The sequence below is a fragment of the Chamaea fasciata genome, unplaced genomic scaffold (genome assembly GCF_029207755.1).
Source record: "Chamaea fasciata isolate MVZ Bird 193981 ecotype frontalis unplaced genomic scaffold, bChaFas1.0.hap1 SCAF_8, whole genome shotgun sequence".
Classification (NCBI taxonomy): domain Eukaryota; kingdom Metazoa; phylum Chordata; class Aves; order Passeriformes; family Sylviidae; genus Chamaea; species Chamaea fasciata.
The window spans coordinates 20491301-20510731 of NW_027094093.1; the positions used below are offsets into that span (position 1 = coordinate 20491301).

The window sequence follows — 19431 nt, forward strand, 5'->3', positions numbered from 1 at the left end:
ATCAAACTGTACAAAACACAATGCACATGATGATTTGTTTCTAATTTAAAAGGTTTTAACTTTACTGATCCCTGCAGATTTAAAAACGTTAATTTCTACAACACCCAGGTTTTGAATAATTTATAAGTGATTACATCTTTAAAGAATAGTTTCATAACTCTGTGTGTGTGTGTGTGCGCCTGTGCCTTTCTTAGGAAGTCGTAAGTGTCATATTCCTCAGTTCCCCATCCTCTTGGTGTTCTTATTTAATGACACACAGTCACATAAGAGGTAGCATCTGCATATGAAGGCAGAGCTGCTTTGCTTTTCTCTGCCTTCTGAAGACTCTGAGCCGAAGAATAGTCAGTCTGCTATAACCCTGAAATTAGCAGAAGGTAATTTCTAAATCAGGCTCTAAAGAAATATGGAAAATATCAAATCTCCTCTCTGTTTGGAATGAAATTACCATTTTTTGAAAATGAAGTTAGCTAGTTGCAAAATCTAGTTTCTTCTTGCAACCACCATCACTCACAGTGCACTTTGAAAAATTAAAATAAAAAATTAAAATCACACTCCTCTAAATCCTTCCAAAAAATGAGGGAGAACAAAAGGAAACATGGCTGTATTTATTTCCATGCATCTTATTATCCTTTCATGTGTTTCATGTAGAAACAAACACAGACACTTCTATTCTACAAATAGATTTATAATACAACGCTAGCATATTGAAAGAAAAACCCAACCTGATGCTTTTCTGTATTTCAGTTTTCCTGAAGTGAATGAGATTCTTCTCTGTTTACTCTGTTTCAAAATTACAGGCTCATCTGTAGAACTTCAGTTAGCACAAAATTAAATGATATTGCTCTTTAACTTCAATGATCTTTACTGAAAGACTTAAAAGCAAAACTCTGTCATATCTGCAGTGATACAGGTAGAAGTCCTGGAAATCTCAAAAACTGTCAGAAGCCTTTTATTTCTAAAAAGTCTTTTGTGTTATACACTCTTTTAGTTTTCTAGTCTTCTAAAGTACCTGTTAATCTGCTGGATATGTATTCAAGTTTGTATGGATATCTGTGGCCATGTTACCATGTAATTATGGTGTTTAACAGCATTAAAAAAATTTGGACCTAATCTCCTACAGACAATGTGCTTTGTGGTTTTAAATGGTCCTATTTAAATACTTCTCTGTTCCAGAAATAACTCATTTTTAGACTGCCTTCCTAGGAAATTCAGTCATCCTGGGAAATGGCATTTGATGCACTGTTAAAATACTTTTTTTTTGTTACTTAACTGTACTCCACAAAAGATTCAACTAATCATAACAGATGAAAATTGCCTCTTTAAATTAAAATAACAACAGCCGAAAAAACAGACAGACAAGAAATCTTTTTAAGAATCATGCAGAAAACATAGAGAATAATCAGACAAAAATGAGACCCACACCTGAAATCATTGCAATTTGTTGAGGACAAGTGATCCTAAAAATCAGCCACCGTCATCCTCAGCACATGATACATTAGGTATCTTCGTGGATGGTGAATAAGCAGTAAACAAGAAGAACATTACAAAGCAATAAACCAGTATCTAGTAAATCTTAGCATAAAGAAGACTTCCTTTGGAAAGTTTGGTTGAGGGCATATGATTATTATCCATTCCATCCTCTTGCTTATAAAAATGCAACCTGCTTAGTTATGCATATATGTAGATTAAATTAAAACAAAATTTAACTCTTTGTAAGTAACTGGTGACACACAAGTTCTGATTTTCCAACTGATCTGTCCTACTTTTTTTTTTCTAGCAACCTTCATTGCTGCCATAGCTCAAACAGTAGCTTCTCTCACTGTGAGGAAGAGGGGATGATCCCATAAGGTGAGATTCTATAACCAGTTGTTTCCTCTGTTGTCCACACCTCCATATAAACCACAAAATGGTAAAGCTGAATTGAAGGTGGAAGAATAAAAGTGCTCTTAAGGATCTGCTAAAGAAAAATATTATCACTTTTTATTTGGAACACTTTCAAATGTTTGACTGAAGCATAGTTGCTTAATAATTAGGCAAGTAGTGAAACAAGTTGCAGGGATCTCTAGAGAAACTAAGTAACAGGTGTGGTGGTGGAGAAGGTCTGAAATGTTGATGTGTCCCAAGTGTGAGTCATTTGTGCCCATTTCAAATCCAGTTTTGCATAGTTATACCAACGAGTGTAATGCTGTAACTAACATGGAGAAAATAGCTCACAGGAACTGAAGAACTGCAGGTGATAAACTGGGATGGATGCGACTCTGTGCCAATTCACTGATTAAACAGGGAGGAGCAGCAGTACATTATAGAAGACCTTTGTGTGTCTATATATATATACACACACAAGCATAACATACTGTAATAGTTTGGGGAACTGTTTGTGAACAAAGGACGTTTGGGAAGCTTCATTTTTACTATTAGAACAGCTGTTTTTCCTAGTGTAAAGTATCGTAAATGCCAGTGAGATGTCTGACAACATGTACACTTTCTAGAAAAGCAAAACTTTATTACATCTTCCAAACTGTGAGAAGCCAGGCCAGTTTAGAGATGAGTTAAATAAGAATAACTAACGTGAGATGAGGATTCTTTCTTCAGATGATTTGTAAGTTACGTGTAAAGAGCTTATACATTACTTAGAAACTAAAAACACAGGAAAAAGTTTTCCTCTAATAGGGAAAAAAAAAATATTTACCAAAAGCTGTTCTTTATGATCTGCAATTAAAATTCCTTTAATTTGGTCTCTCCCTCTGGAATTTTTTGTCATTAGAAAATGTTGATGAAAACAAAAGGGGGAATGCATGTGTCACAAAAAGAATGAGTTGAGGAAGAGATGAAGCCAAGATCCATCTGTGTGCTTCTATCTAATCCATCTATGCTATATGGCTGACCCTTCAGCATTCCCCTTACTTGCAAGCTTTTCAACAAGGGGAATTTTGGGGCCATCCTGTGTACTCATTCCCCTTCATTCATCCATAGCAAAAATAGAATGATGCAAGTGCTAACAGGATACAAAACTGACCTACAGCCAGTGGGGTTTCCATTCTTTTCTGCATTATGTGGCTATGCTAAATTAATATAAATGTTTCTGAGAGTGCTAAGGGAAAAAAGATCTTGCTTGTTTAGACAATTTTAATGAAGGTCTAACCTTTTACTTTAAACATCAGTTGCCTTCATTTACTTTCTGGCAGCAGTTCATATGTTTTCAGCAAAGGACACAATTTAATGACCACATACCAGATCATTTAAATGAATGGTTTTAATGAGTTCTTTGAATAGATTTCTCTAAGAAGTAAGCATGAAATTACTTTCTCAGTTGGGATTTTTTCACATATTTTAAGAAAAACATACATAATCACTTTACAGAAAACACAGGCCTTAGTTGTTTTAGCATTTCCATGCCTTTGTGTGTTAATAAACTTGTTAATTCATATCAGTGAGACACTAGTACAGTAAATTGATGTTTCAATATATTGTTACTTCCTAAGAAACATATTTTCCTATAGAAAAGGGGAAGGTACTTTTCATTTTAACAGAATGGGATTATTTAACAGTTTAAATAATGAAAAGATATGGACAGGCTTGATACAATAAGCCTAAATTACAAGGTTCCAAACCTAGAGTTGGTTACTAACTTATTAACACTCCTAAGAAAGAAATACATCCAAGTTCACTGGGATAACCTCAGGTGAATTCAAAGTAATCTGAATTCACTAAGTGATTTGGCTTCAAAATTACTGAACTTGGTATTTACTGACATTTATTCTTTTTGTGTTATTTATTGCAATATGAAGTATTAATTTCATCCAAATAAATAGGATTGGGCAAAGTCTAAATATATTTGTAGCTGTCTATAATGATATCTTTCACTTCTGAAGCAGCGAAGTGTTCTTTATATGATTGATCTTGTTCTTTAAAGGTGACTCTATGGTTTAGCGTGATTTAATTGACCTGATTTTCTCTATTAATTTTGTACATATACAAATAACAGGACTGCAGCGGAAGTGCAACCTGAATAAGAGATTTTAGAATATTTAATCAGCAGTATTTTGCCTCAGAATAAAACCTGGTTTTCCTATGGAATAATGTAATAAAATGGGCCTGGTGTTGAAAGTCTGGTTTGTCAAGAGATAGTCCAAGGAGGGTTCCAACATTTGGCAGTCTTTTCCAGAGTATAAAGTTAGTAAAGATATTTGTTTGTGCATGAGGTAACTGATGTAGTTCACTGGCATTCTGTTTAGACATTTTGTTTAAATTTTTCAGATTCCACTGTGATTTCTTAGGCTTTGACTTAGTTTTACATACTGCTGCTTCTGATTTTGTTCTAACGTTCTTGATGGCTTCTGGGTGAAACCACTACAAAAATCCAAGGAAAATGCATCATCTCATTCTTCCTTCCTCCTACCCATGGAAATGTACTATGGCTGAAAGAGATTGCATCTTAAGCAATCAGTTCACTGAAACTTTTCCATGGCCTTTTATTATATTGTGATATAAGTATTTTCTTGTGTCAATCACTCCTTGATGATAGAACTATAGTCAAGCTGTGTCTTCTGAAGGCATCCTAACACAAATGCTGTTGTTTTCATGGTAAGTTTTTTATCTTGCAGTATAATATTTAACTACTGAAATACTTAGCAATCATTAATATTAATAAACACCACTGTTAACTTTAACATCTAAGGCCTTCAGCATTAGCTTGATACACATCAAATGCTTAATAGATACCTTTAAATATCTTCAGTATTGTTTAAAGAAAAGTCTTCAGTTTTCTCAAGAGAATAATGCCGTTTAAGTCCAAAATATTATTCTTTCTCACTCAATAAAGAACTCTTTGTTCCAGGAAGACTAAAAATAGAACCAATTTGCTCCTACAAGATTGATCGTGTTTGCAGTACTGAATGATTTGCTTCATAGGAAGAAAAGTTTATTTTAATTTTACTATCTTAAAAAAATTTCTAATATCAAGGAAAAAGGTCTCCATCTTAAAAGTGTTTGAGCATGCCATCTAGAAGCAGTGTATGGCTATTTTATATGGTCTTTAAAGTGCTCAATAACCCCATAAAATTTTAACCTTTATTTTATTGGTTCCTGTTACTTTGTGTGTTATATATGTTTAAAGCCAATGAAAAGATTTTTTCATGAATCACATGAATTTTTATTTTACTGTTCACATAAAAAAGCTTTATAATATCTTTTAGTACCTCAATTTTGTGTATGAATTATATAATTGTCAGCAGGCATTATTCTGAACTGCAGTTTCTGGACCAGAAAACCATGTTTAAATCACCCTGGGCATTAAAATGAAATGGGTAAATGACTTGACTGGATGGACTGGCAGGGTCACCTGCAGAAGAACACATGAAATCAAGTGTTAATATGTCTTTAATTGTGAAGTGAGGTATAAGTTATTCAAAGAGGATATTTTTTTTACTTTTTGTTTTTAAACTGCTAAGCGAAAAAATGAGGAATTAAAATGTGGAAGGTATAAAATACTCCATCAGCAACCAAACCTTGCAAGGGCATTTCAGTTTTCATGCAGAAGAGGTAAAGCTTGGTGAAAGACTTTCTAGCTATAACAACGAATGAAGTCACTCTATTTAAGATTACTAACCTTTTCAGTATCCTTTACTTCTATGAAGCATTTTTTAAGTTTCAAAGAAGTCTAGCTTCTCCCCAGATCCTTCAAAGAAATCACAGACGTTTCTCATGCAAAAATATGATGCCTAATGAAGGTTGCAATTTGACCAGGCCTGTCATGTTAATGGCAATGAAAGCCAGCGGGTAAAATGACAGTAAGCTTCTCATTGAAAGGGAATCAATACTGCTCTACAAATAAGAAGCAAATGCTTCAGAAAGTTTTAGAGTGTTTGTAAATAGTTTCATTTGGGAATTCTTCTCTCAGCCATAATATGAGACTCTGAGATTAGCTCAGTTGGTCAGAGCATGGTGCTAATAATGCCAAGGTTGTGTAGTTGATCCGTGCTCAGGCTATTAACTTAAGAGTTGATGATCCATGTGGGTCCCTTCCAACTCAGATTATTCTGTGAAATATATCTTGGCTTTTTCCTCTTCTTAAAAGCACAAGCCAAACACAACTGCACACTAATTTACCTGAGAGCTTGGCTGTTAGCACTAGTCAGAAACCATTAAAATGAAAAAGACCAATAAAATTAGGGGGAAAGCTATAGATAATATATAATAATATAGATAATATATAATAGATAATGACAACCACTGTTAATAAACTGACGCAAACAGTCTCAGGACATCCATGGGAGTTGTGGCCAGTGCTTCCCATTCCCAGCAGGGCACAGCAGAGGGGCAGTGTCAGGCTGGGGAAACTGCTCTAGAGCCCCTCTCCATTCCTTCCCTCGAGGCATCCACCCCACCCAGTCACTTACCTTCCTACCACCCAGTGCCTCAAAGTGGCTCCGCAACTCCTCCACAGTGACGGGGACATGCTCCATTAGCTGAGATCCACCTAGGGTCTCCTCCTTGAACACATCTGCCCTCCTGCTGTCTGATGACATCTTCTCCAGGGCAATCCTATCTGGCACCAGGGATGGTGGGAGTGGCGAGTGCCGAAACATCAGGCCTGGTCTTGCAGTATTGGCAGACTCCCATCTCTGCTTGAGGAGCTCCACGGAGCCCTTCTGCAGGGGCAAGTCTGCCAGCTCCAGCATGCCCTGCCAATGCAACGTGTACCTGGGGTCAGAGGCCAGTGCATAGTGAGGCCACCAAGGAGTGGCTCAGGAGCCCTTGTGGGTTGCAGGACAGCCTGGGACATAGCCTGGTGCCTGGGACAGAAGCCACTTCCCAGTGGAAGATGTGAGATCCAGTAAGATCAGATCCAGTAGAGTCAGTGAAAGGGCTCAATGTGTTCATACAAGAGGAATATGTAAATTACAAAGTGAATTGAAGGTGATGTTCAGACATTTTATTCTTAAGTTTGACAGCAGAATTGCTGTCTATCACAAATGGAAAAGCAGCAAGCATGCAATTAGTGAGAATTCCAAACAAAGTGGGGTTAATGAATGAGTGCCTGGTAATCAGTGTGTGCTGCATGAAAGGTGTTGTGACAGGTGACTGCTGATTTCTTTAAGACCTGATACAGCTGTCTGTGTTGTGGGCTGAGTCATAGCATTTTAAAGCAGCTGGGAGACAGAAGGGCTACTGCATTAGCTGAGAGACTGCTTGGGTAGCCAGGAAACACAACCCAGGGTAGTTCTCCTAATTGCACTGTAGCTCTTGTCAGGTAAATTGCGAAGTGTTGATATCCAACCTTTCTGATCAGTTGACTGTGCTCGCAAAGACTTATTCTGTCTTTGTTACGGTAAGTTCAGGAATGAAAATGCCATTCTGTTATTTTGCACCAGTTGATGAATTCTGCTCCCCTTTTCCTGAAATAAGCTTCCAACAGGTTTTATTTTGATGTTTTCTGCCGTGTAGCAAATACTCAAATGTTTAAGTTTTCACATCTTATTCTAAAGGAGATGTGAGTAAAAAAAAATGTAAGTTTAAAATAGTAATGAGAAAGCCGTGTTAACAAGAACTGCAGCCCAGCTAATAACTAAAATCTCAGTTCATTAGTCCCTTTCTTTTGGTAAGGAACTCTTGTATGTGTGTAGCTGTCTGTAGCTGTCCTTTAACATGCTTATGTTTGATAAGTTTAACGTGTTTCACTTAATCTGCATTGTTGGGAGTTGGACTTTGGGGTTTTAAAGTAATTTTTTAACCAGAATTAATGTGGTCTGTAATATTTTACTTAGGAGTTAAAAACATATGAGGAGTGCTGGGTATTTGAGGTATTCCAAGAATAATTTTAAGAGGCGACTTCAAAGTCCACCTTTCTTGAACAATATGGAAAGGAGTATCTTCAATCACAGTTTTCGCCTGTATAGCCAGAAGTTGGCCCAAGACTTGTTTCTCCTTTAGTTGTTTGGCAGAACTACATTGTGATTATGGTTAACATCCTGCTAGTTTTCCTTAACTGTTACAAGCTGTCTCCCAAACCCTTCCTGCAAGCAGAAGAGCGACATCCTTCCTTCTCTCACCATATGTACTTCTTCCATCAAAGATCCTAAATGGGTCTGGCTTCTGGCCCAAAATGAAGAACAGCTGTTGAATTCCACAGTTGCAAGAATGTTCATCCTAACTCAGAGCTGTAGATTAGAAATGCTCCTGATTTATGCTAAGGATTGACTTTAGACTGTGGAGCAGGCTTTTCCTTATTTGCTTGAGAGTGCTTATGCAATTCCCACATTCTCCTATATTTTGCTTTGTTGCTGGTGGGTCCTTTTGTTGGTTTCAGTAATTTTTCAGGGCATGTGTTATGCTCTCTTTGAAAAATAGTTTGGAGTGCACCTGCTTCTCCCTTGCAGCTCTCAAAATACTGTTAACTAATTATGGTAGCTTCTTTTACTCTTGTCTAGAGTGGCACCTATGGCTGATAGACAGTGGATAAAATGAGTTTATAAAATTTGATCATGTGCGTGTGTTGAATGAAGGGAAATTGTGTGGAAGTTCAGTAGTTTATAAAATTGGATTCCCACCCCAAACGAGAGATTTCATTGTAATTTGTGTCAGGAATAAATATGAATGTAGGCCCAAACTTGACTTTCAGTTGCTTTGTAAATATGTATTTTAATGAAAGTCTACCTCTGAAACTTGGGGAAGGAGAGGAGAACCAAAACAAAAACACTTTCTTTCCTTACTTGTTAGTAGTAGTTTCAACCACTGTGGAATACTAAGAGTAATTCACGTCAAGTAGAATATTTGAGGAATGTTTGATATCTAGGACTGTAATTTATTTTAATTGTTTCCTGAGCTTTTTAGTGCCTTATCCTTTTTTGAAAATGCAGGAAGAAAATAGAGGCAATGAGAAAAGCACAGATTTTGGCTTTGACCTAGTCATTATTCTAATTTCTTAATGGTTGTGCTGGTTGTAGTTTTTAAATTTTACTGTCCGTCTGTAGAATTATCTTATTTAAGTGACAGGGAGAACAGATACTGTTGCTTTTATCAAGTATCAGAGTTTTTTTTCTTTTGTGTCTGCTATTTTTGGCTCTCAGCTGTCTATATTTGTCCTATGGCCTATTTATTTCTCCCCCAAACATATCTTGATTTACTATCTCATGATGACAATAGACTAATTACATTATGCAATTAGCTGAAATGTGGGCCGATTTGGATCTCTGTGTCTGTGATTTTTCCTCTTCCCAGGAGATGCATAATAAGAGCCCACCCATGATTGGGACTGGTGGCAAGGCAGAACTTAAGAGTCTGTTACAGTCATGTTTTCAGTCCTGTCGCACCTACTCATAACAGGTAAGTAAGAGCCCATAAAAATAAGCAACATGTTTTAAAAAAATTATCAATGTGATAGGATAAAGGTTTCAGTGAAATTAAAAGTTTGCAGGGAGCATTGTCTCATTTTCTTTGGTTTGGAGGCTCAAGTGTGCTTCTGTGGCAGAAAGCAGAAAAATTAAGATTACGGTATGAAAAAATTATGTTAGTTAGTGAGCAGTCATTCTGGCAGAAATGGACGATGGCATTTTTGTGAAGAAAGTACCTAGAATTTTATATAACCTTCACAAGTAGGTCTTTGTAAATGCTACCTGTAAACCTTTTGCATTAATGTGTTTGTTTTATGAGGCCGGTGATAGTAGAGCATTCAAACACTGCAGTCAAATTGTAGGTTTTCTTTTTTGTGTGTTTCTTCTCTGGGGTCTTTTGTATCTCTCTCCCCTTAATTTAATAAGAGACCTACAGTAATTCTTCATTTCATGTTATAAATATGATAAATGTATACTTTTCTTGAACAAACAGCTATTGGAAGGCCTGTAGATTTTGTGGACTCATGAGTTGCAAGGATCCAGTAAATGTCAGGAATTTTTTTAAATCAACAAGAAGTTGTTGATAAATCTGTCTTTACAGTAGGATACTAAATTGGTACTGTTTTTCTTGCACTGTCAATGAGACATGCCCTTCTCTACTGTTCACAGACTGTGTATTCCATTAGTAGGTGAACATACACATTCAAGGAAAGCTGTTGAGGAACACTATGTAAGTTCTGCTCTGCATTCCTTTGGCAAAATGGCTACCTGCATTTTCATCAAATTCTTGCTATCTTAAATGTTTCTTACATGTAAACTCCTTCATTTGTTCACTAGTGAAGGGGTAAATAGAAATTATAAAAACAGGAACCTAATACGATTTACTTGTAGAACTGTTTGTGAGTAGAGTTCCTTGTATCCCCATGGGATGATACCATCATGCATATTGTACTGGCAAGTCCTCTCCTCACTTTAGTCTGTTGTCAAATAACTGGCATTTGCCACTGCATATTGAGCTGGATTTCCTTCTCAATTAAAAAAAAAAATAACCAAAACAGAAAAACCAAAAAACCAATGCCCCCCTCCAAAAAAACCCAACTAAACAAAAACACCACACAAAAAAACCCAAAAACAAAACTCCGTAAAAACCCCACCCTAAGAAAACAAACCACTACAAAAAAAAAAAAGACCTTCATAACAAAAATATTTTGAGGACAGGATGTGACAAGTCCCTTTTGTGATCTGCCATACTACTTTATCCAGCTCTTGGATCTGAGACCTCCCTTTCTGTTTCACCCTGATTCCTATTAATCTCTCTGTCAGGAATCCCTGACATGAGCTTCATAGGATATCTTGCGATAAATTATGAAAGAACAGCACATTGCAAATGAAGACTGTAGATCATTCAACTGTTTTTCCCAAACCACTGAAGAACAACCCCCAGGATCCAGAGGAAGCTGCAGATCAAGAAGCAGCTGACCCCTTACTTTATGGCAATTCTGGGAGGGGCTGCAGAGGGGTGATAGAGGGGAGATCAGTATCTGCCTAAGTTCTTCACTAAATCTATTCAAGGGTAGAATAAAATTGTTCAGATGGAAGGGATTGACAGCAATCCTGTAGTCCAACTGCTATATTCACTGGCTACATTACTAAATAATCTATCTTCTACTTAGGACTCTTTATATGTGCACACAATAGCTGGGCACATGTTTCTGAAACCATTGCTTAAAAAGCTTGCAGTTTCTTCTGCAGGTAAGCAGAGCCTCCAGTATCTGTAACATTTCTTCATTTACATTTCAGACACTTCTTAACAAAAGCAATTCAGACTAAGTTTATGAAGAACTAATAACAGTTCTTCATTACTATAAAATGTAAAGCACTTCCAAATTCCTAGTCATATTTTGAGAAAATACATTATTTGGGGCTATCATTTAACATGCCAACCTTTATCCTGATACAAATACACATAGGTAAATAATAAAACTTTAAATGTTGTTTCAACTTTGAATTATGACAGATGCTATTCTAGTTAGTGTTACAAGGTTCCAGTATTTTAAGACAAATCACGCTGAAACATTAATTTCTCATTATTTCTCATTGTTATCTTACCAGCAAAATCAACACATTTTATCACCTAATAAGCAAGGACTAGAAAGTGCATAATTCATATTCAGGGGATTGAGGAAAGACATGCTTATTGTTTTTTCCTTTTATCCCACCATTTTCATTTATTACATGAGCGGTATCAGGCCACCCACTAGACAGCCTAGTCTACAAAAGCAAAAAAAAAAACCCCAAAAACAACCCCCCCCAAAAAACCCAACAAAAAATGCACAAATTGAATATTTGCACTGTGTTTCTTACCACTGTGTTCTTCTCAGTTGAGTTTTCCAGTTGTGACTCTGCTGCACTCATTTTGAGTGTATTTAAAGAAAGACAATTTTAAACATTCTCTAATTCATTGGTCTCATTTGACTAACGAACATGAGGCTTGATAGACACACGTCTGACAGTAGTTATGAGACACCAAATCTCTTGCGTGCTTGCGTTGCCAATGTATTATTTAGTGAGGCATGGAGGTAAGGTATGCTTTCTGCCGTACCTCTGGCTGTGCTGTGTGTGCTCACCTTACACTGCTTAGCACTGGCAAAGGCTGCAGGCAACAGCTTTTGTTTCAGTGCTCTTTGGCAGGAAACAAAGCACCTTCCAGTAAAAAATTGTTGGTTTCTAGGTACCTAGGAAGGGTTTGGAGAAAAAGTACAATTGGCAAGTCATAAGTCAAATGGTTAATAAAATACTATGTCAATTTGTATTATTTAGACCATCTAAAGATACCATGTTCCAATGCAGCTGGCTTTCTTAATAATAAACAGAATTGCTTTTAAACAGTTTCATTGTGAACCAAAGTACGGAGTATGCGTCATACAGGAGAAAAGTTAGAAGGATTTTTGAAGATCTTCCACTCCCTTTCACTCTGTTTTCATCTGATATATTCCAGGGCTGTTATTCTGTCTTTTTTCTACCCTCCTGTCCCAGTCCACATCCCAGTCACAATTGCATCTAAGCAGGTGAACACTGTGGTCAACAGATGCTGCCTTTTGACGTTTGCCCACCTCACCACTGTGGACAAGCAGAACTGAATTCTGGGTTTTCTGGGCTGCTGACCTGGTGGGCAGGCATGTGCTACTCAGCACATCCTAGCCTCCAGAACTCCTTCTTCAAGGACGCCAGCCAGGAGGATACATGCAGGGACAGAACATGTTCTGCAACCTCTCCCCAAATGTCTTGGTGTCCTTAGGGATGTATTTTTTGGTGGACTATGCTGTAGATAATAAAAATACTCATACATAGGCAGCACCTGTTTTTCATTGCTACTCTCAATTACTTGTCTAACTTCAGGTTCTCTTGCATGGCCAGCTGGCAGGAATAAGTGTTTAGTCAGCTCTGGCATGCCATGCTTGGTTTTCTTTGATTTACCCTTGTTTTTTCTTTCTTTAGTGTAATTTTTTGACTTTCAGGCTAAAGCTCCTTGTCCAATAGAAGTTTAAAGGACTCTTCAGCAAAGGGTACACTAAGATACCGTCTTGTTTTCACTCTTGTGCCACGTTTTTTGTATCTCATAAAAATGATAAGAAATCTTACTCTAAAAACAGAAGACCATAGAATGTACAAAATAACAAATTTATTTAAAATATTTTAAAAGTCTTTAAGTTTTCCTCCATACCTTCGAAATAGTGACAAAACTTATACTCTAATAAAACTTACTGTGCTACGTGTTGATTATATGTGGCTCGTGCTTCAGTCTGGTGTTTAGTGAGAGGTGGGTAAAAATCTGAGTGCAGAATCTCCTCTATCCTGCCCTTGACAGTTGTATTTACTTTTTTGTAGTTAGTACATAGAATTGCCAAATCACTGTGCAGGTTTTTTCCCTCTCTCAAGTTTGATCATGGCTAGATGACTACAAGGCAACAGGGAATTGTTTCATGGTGTGTTTTAAACTGAAAGTTCGGAAAGCTCATGGCAAATATTGCTGAGCAGGAAATCCCTGTTCTGAGGATCATCCATCTCATTGCTACACCTCCATAATTTCTCCGCACTCCCCTGGGTCTATCCTTGTGAACCAGTAGAATGCTCCTATATACTTTTCAAACTCTTATAATTGAACAGCCTAACTAGAACTACAGAGGAACTTAAGCAATTTATTGCATTTAGTTTTTGCTTAAGAAAATTTTATTTAATCTCTTATAGTTTTTAAAAATAGGATTATATTTTAAAATAAGAATTTTCTTGATCAATACCAGTTTTCTTTAATTCTTGATAAGTCTTCAAGCAAAGTCATTGTGAGGCTATTTTATGTACATTTCATAAGTGGCTTTCTTGGTTAAGCTGTTCTTAGCAGAAGTGAAAGTGGAAAGAAATCCTACACAGACCTCTTTGTTTCTATAGAGAACCAGGAAAAGAAATCTGTGACACAGCATGAATTACAGCAACTTGTTCCTCATGGTTATGGTAAAAGGTGATCCAGATTTGCATATTACCTGTCTGCTTTAGGGTACCATCTGTTCTACATTTGTATTTGGCTGACTGTTAATAAATGTCCTTGGGAATATATTGCAGGGGGAGGGTGCACCAAAGAAAAGTTTTAATGTTGAGTTTTAGCAAAAAAACCCAACCCTGATACTTGAGTTAAAATGAGGAGTTCTGAGTTAAGATCTAGTTCAATGTAGGATTTGGGGTGGGGGTGGATTTCCTGCACAGATAGAGCCAGTGAAATGGAAGCAAGGAGTTTACAACCTCAGCGCTGTAGTCAGTGTTTTGGGAGCCCTGAATTACAGCCACATGTAACTGTTATGGCTTCATCTTGGCAGGAATATATGAATCAGCACACAAAGCAGTCTCATTTTGTGAACTTGTGAGCACAGCAAGCCTTGGCAGCATGTGTTAAATATCTGGGTGAGATTCCCAGGATTATGGTATGATTCACTCAAATTGGATAACTCTTTAATTGTTCAGTTATTTTCAAATTGAAAAATTGCAAAGAATTGGAAAGAATGTGTTATGACTGTTAATAATAATTCTGTTAGTATAATTCACTGGAAATAACCCTTCTGTAGTTTCCAGAGACAGTGGCATCCATTAATAGCACTGCTCATGACAGTGGATGGTCACCCCTCAAGCTCTAGAGACCAGAGCTCACTGTGCTTAATCACTCACACCCCATTATAGAGAAAAATATTTAGGATGCCTTAATTTTGCATTTAACGTCTCTTAGGACTGCCTGGTGAAATGATGTATGCCATTCTTTTCAGTTTGATGCTTGATTTTATTCCTAATACTGCTGCATCTAAGTTAGTTCCATACTTAGGGATCTTGAAACAAGTATACTGTAGTTATCTCCATCTGTCTGAGACTGTCATGAGAAGAATTTCTGGTCAAGTTTTCCACATGAAAGACAGTATTACTAATATATATTGTTTGCATTACTTCTGTTCTTTTAATATTGTTTGCTATGTGCCTTCATAAGGAAAAATAAAGGTTTCAGTGGAGCAGTATTACTCTTTTGAATATATGAATATTTATTATTATTGCATCAAAATATATTTATGATGAGCATGTGACTATCTCCTGGAAGTAAATGCATTTTGCATTTATTCTTCCCATAGTTCAGCACATGCGAGCTTCAGTGTGTTACAGTCTGGTGTGCTGGAATCAGTCAAGACAATTGTAGCCTTGGTTGTCAGTTTTGATAATATTAAACAATTTGAAAATGATTGGGTGGTTTCAAACTTGATACTGTGTATGAAACAGAGAATAAATAGTCCCACTTTTTTGAGAGAAGCAGAGATCACTGTGGACAGGCCCTGAGCTGACCCAAGCAACTCACCAAATCTCAGTACCAAGACTAAGACTGGCTAGTCCAAGTGCATTGGATAACATCCGTGCAATGGAAGAGTGATCTGAATGAAGTATTAGTATCAAGACAGACCTTAAAGACAATGTCAAGAAAGGAAACCGGTGCTAGAAGGCTGAAGCAGTACTTAGAGATACTTGGGGAGCAGGCAAATGGTGTATAACTTTACCAGTATAGGGAGTATACGTGGAATAATGTACCTAAAACTCGTGTTAAACAAAAAATTGATGATGCAGAGAAGGCGTATCTATTGGTGACCATGCTTGCATTAGAAGTGAGATTTTTATATCCTAATGTTGATTGATTAAAAGTACATAAATTGATCCACTCTTGCTATCACAACAGCTGAATGTAGGGAAACAACTTCTGACATGATGAGAAGATAAGATCTTGTCATGGATCATGTCAGGATGGAATCTTTTAAAGTATGACATACAAGGTTGTTATTTTTTCTCCCTCTTTTAAACCTGATTTATCTTTTTATCTCATCACTAGGGTTTTATGGCTTGAGAGTGTCCATATCAGTGCCTGGGGTCTTCCTCTGGTTTCTCCTAATCACAGAAATTTTCCCACTGGGCGGACTATGTGGAAAATTTTATTTTTTCAAATAAGAATGTGGTACGTTTGGGGATTTGAGGGGAATATTATTTTTTTTGCTTTTGTTCCTTCAGAGAGTAGTAGGAGCCCTGTAGTAAGACATACTTTCAGTGAAGTTCTATGCCCAAGAGGCACAAATAGGTCTGTCATGTTACTATTTCAGCTTGTAAGCCCAAGGCCGTGCAAAGCCACTAAAACAAGGAAGTAAATAAAATGTGAGACAAATGTGAACCTGTGCTGTCAGATGTACTTAGGGACCTCATAGAATAGGATATTGCTGTAAATGTCTGCATACCTCTCTTTACAAGTGGTTGCAAAAGGTTAAGGGTAAAGACAAATGGAAATGTGTTAAGATAGACATTGTCTCTGATTGACACATTTTTGCTTATTTACCTGTAAGATCCACTAGAGCTGGGCTTTTACTCCAGACAGAGTCTCATGATGGCAGAGTAGGGGGCACGTCAACTTACACAGGTTTCAGATATACTAAATTATGTGTCCTCTTTCTTTTTAACTTCTGAAATATTCAGTATTTTCAACTTATGACTACAAAGAAACTCCAGATACCTTGTAGTTAGTTGTCTAAATAAAATTTACTCTAAGAGTATGATACTAAGGGATATTCTGAAAGAGAAGGTGCTGAGAACATGCAGATAACTCACATCTGCTCTTCTGCCAACTGTGTCAGAAGACTGCAGCCCTTTTCCAAAGTAATAAGCTTAACAAAGATAGGCCTTACCATAGAGACAAGAAACAGATTTATAGCCTCAGGATTGGCAAGCAATGACTTAGAAAAACAGGTGTTATTTAAGAGATTTAAGTATTTCAAATGCCTGGTAGCTTTTAGGTTTTAAAGTAGCCTGAAACAGCTTTGGTCCATTGCTTTACATCTTTTTCAGTCTTATGAATATTTTCTGTGGTCTACTTGAAAATGCATTGCAGGATGCCTTAACCTTCTATCAGGATGTCCTGCAAGGAACCTCTCTGTCTTTTGTCTCCATTGGATTTGCAAGAACACTATCAGAAGGACATGACAGCATTTACTATATCATATGAGTAAATCTTGGCATCAAGACTGCTTGCTTATTTCTTCTTTTAGTCTTTGCGCTACACTTTTCACCCTGATAATGAAAGAGGTTTCATTACTAAGAGTAGCAGAAATAAATGGATTTTTTTCTGGGGAAGATAGTGTTAATACTGTCTAAAGCACTGAAGAGAGAACAAGGATTTTTGCTACTTTTTCAGAGGTATTTCTGACTAAGCAGGGGAAGAAAACCCCAGGAGACTTCATCTTTCCAAATAGCTTTTACGAAGCACTGGAAGTAAAAATTAAGCTAGAGCAAAACACGGTATTCTTTTTATTATATTTGCGCTCAGAAGCATCCATATTATATTGTTCAGGTTTCAGTTATGTGCAGAATCAGAAGCTGTAGAAAATTAGTTAATCTCATGAAATAAGCATAGCAAGAAGTTTTCAGGGAGTGATTATGGTGAGTTTTACAGGTCAGAGTATCAGGCACATATAATGAGGTTTTTGTAAGGAAAAAATGAGGGAAAGTGGACAGTTCAAATACCATTTTCAATGAAGGTAACAACAATACCAGCAATTGTTGGCCTGGAGGAATTCTACTGAGGAGTGAACATGACATCACGTACTTGAACAGAAAAAGCCATAGCCAAATCAACTGCAATGCTGAGTAAAACACATACAAGTCATTAATTTGTTCTGTTGTTTTTGCTGGTGGGTTTTATTTACCTTTCTCTGCCTGTAAACTTTTCACTTAAGTGGATGAGATATAGGTAAGTGGTAAAGCGTAGTACTGGAAAATAAAATGTAATTTGTGTTTTTGTTTATACCTCTTTCTTAATCCATAGTGTGCCCAGAAAAGCAACCTTAAAAATCAAACAATAAAAAGAAGAAATTAAATATTCTCATCATTCTTTGAACAGTTTGGAGCCCTTCTAGTGCACTGTTTTAATTTCTTGTCCAAGCAGAGTGGAGGATTAGACCTTCTAGGAAGGACAGAATGGTTGAAGAGGTTATGGTTTTTATTGGCTTGCTCTGTTTGTTTAAACATGATCATGAGAATGGTAAAATCAATGAAATACTTTCTTTTATATTTATCTAAAAAAAATTGTTCCTTCATTTTATTTATATGTTGGGTGGTGACATTGCTCACACTGCAGCTGCAACTTCGGAATGCAAATGTAATATCTAGAGTTGACCCAGTATGAATGCTTGTTTTGATACTCTTGTATAGAGGTATGATGCTTTTTCTTGAAAATGTCAAAAGCAGGCTGTCTCTTCACTAGTTGCTCGAAGTACTAACATGGGTAAGATGTTTTAACAAGGGTTGGATTCCTTTGAGTTGATTTGGTTTTGCCTGCCCTGGTGAGCCTTGAACTGACGCAGACACATTCTTGCTGCTAAATATGCAAGCTACTATCTTCTTGTCACTTTTTCTGTATTCCTGATTCTTTTTGTGAAATGGACTTACAAGTTTTTCCGTGTGATCCCATAGTGCTTCTTCCAATAAGGTTAAAATGCTAACTGACTTTTCTCCAGAACCAAAGCAATCCCACCATCCTGCCCATAAAGAGGAGTGTTTCCTTGGGCATAAAGGCATTTAGTTTAATTTGCTTCATTACTGAAACTATCTCAATGGAAGGGACAGGGTTTGTCATGTGCACCTTCTAGATGGTCATGGTGGGGAGCTTTTTTGTCCACTAGGTCTTTCCATTAAACTTCTGGAAAGGTACTTAGATTGAAATGCCACTGAATTAATTTTCCTGCCTCTCAGGCATTTTGGCTCCTTTCATCTACTTTCTCATTGAATAATTTCACCATAAGTCACAGTGTATTTGTATGCTGGCAACGCTCTTACGGAAAACCTGTTTTCCAGTATACGCACATATGTACAGTATTTTTTCTGAATGAGATTAATTTACAACTTCAATTAAGCCTGATGTGTTCTTATTGTCAAGAAAAGCAATCATAATTTTTGTAATCTGTCTTTAATTCATAAGGAGAATGACTTCTTTCTTCTTGACTTAAGAAGGCAAATCATTTTGTGATTACTAATCAAAGTTATGACTAATTGATTTTGGTTAGCTCACCAATGAAATATTAATTCTGTATAACCATGAGATAATTAAGGTGCTAGGAAGGGGGAAGGAAGATGTGCTCTGTGGGCTCTTACAGAAAAGCCTCCTTAGAAGAAAAGGACAGTGCTAACAGGAGATGGTAATCCTTGGGCATTACATGTGTTTAGGGCCTGCCACAGAAGACATGAAAGTGCTCTCTGGTCTCTGCTTGCACAGAATGAATATTTCTTTGAGAACTGGAGGTAGAGGGAATTATGAGCCTAACCTTTTAGCAGCATTTAGGTTATACTCTTTTAAACAGGTCATGAAATAATATCTACAGTCTCATTCATTTTCTGTAAGACCTCCCACCTCACAGACTCAGTGAGGTGACTGTATAGGCATGAGTTAAAATTGATTAGATGAGTGAACTCATTTGTAGGGCCTCACAATCTTCTCTTTGTCATTTTTACTGCCAGTCCATGGTATTTTTGCTTTCAACTCCTC

General features: G+C 36.9%; 1 protein-coding gene across 1 annotated transcript in view; it reads left to right on the forward strand.

Annotated features, from left to right (window-relative positions):
- Positions 1–7163: 7163 nt before the first annotated feature.
- The window catches only part of LOC136293346 (sodium channel protein type 2 subunit alpha-like), a 125684-nt gene continuing 113416 nt past the window's right edge, over positions 7164–19431 (forward strand). The window contains exons 1-2 of the mRNA XM_066190010.1: positions 7164–7330; positions 9220–9324. The gene's annotated coding sequence lies outside the window, so the exon portion shown is untranslated. The remainder of the gene's footprint in view (positions 7331–9219; positions 9325–19431) is intronic.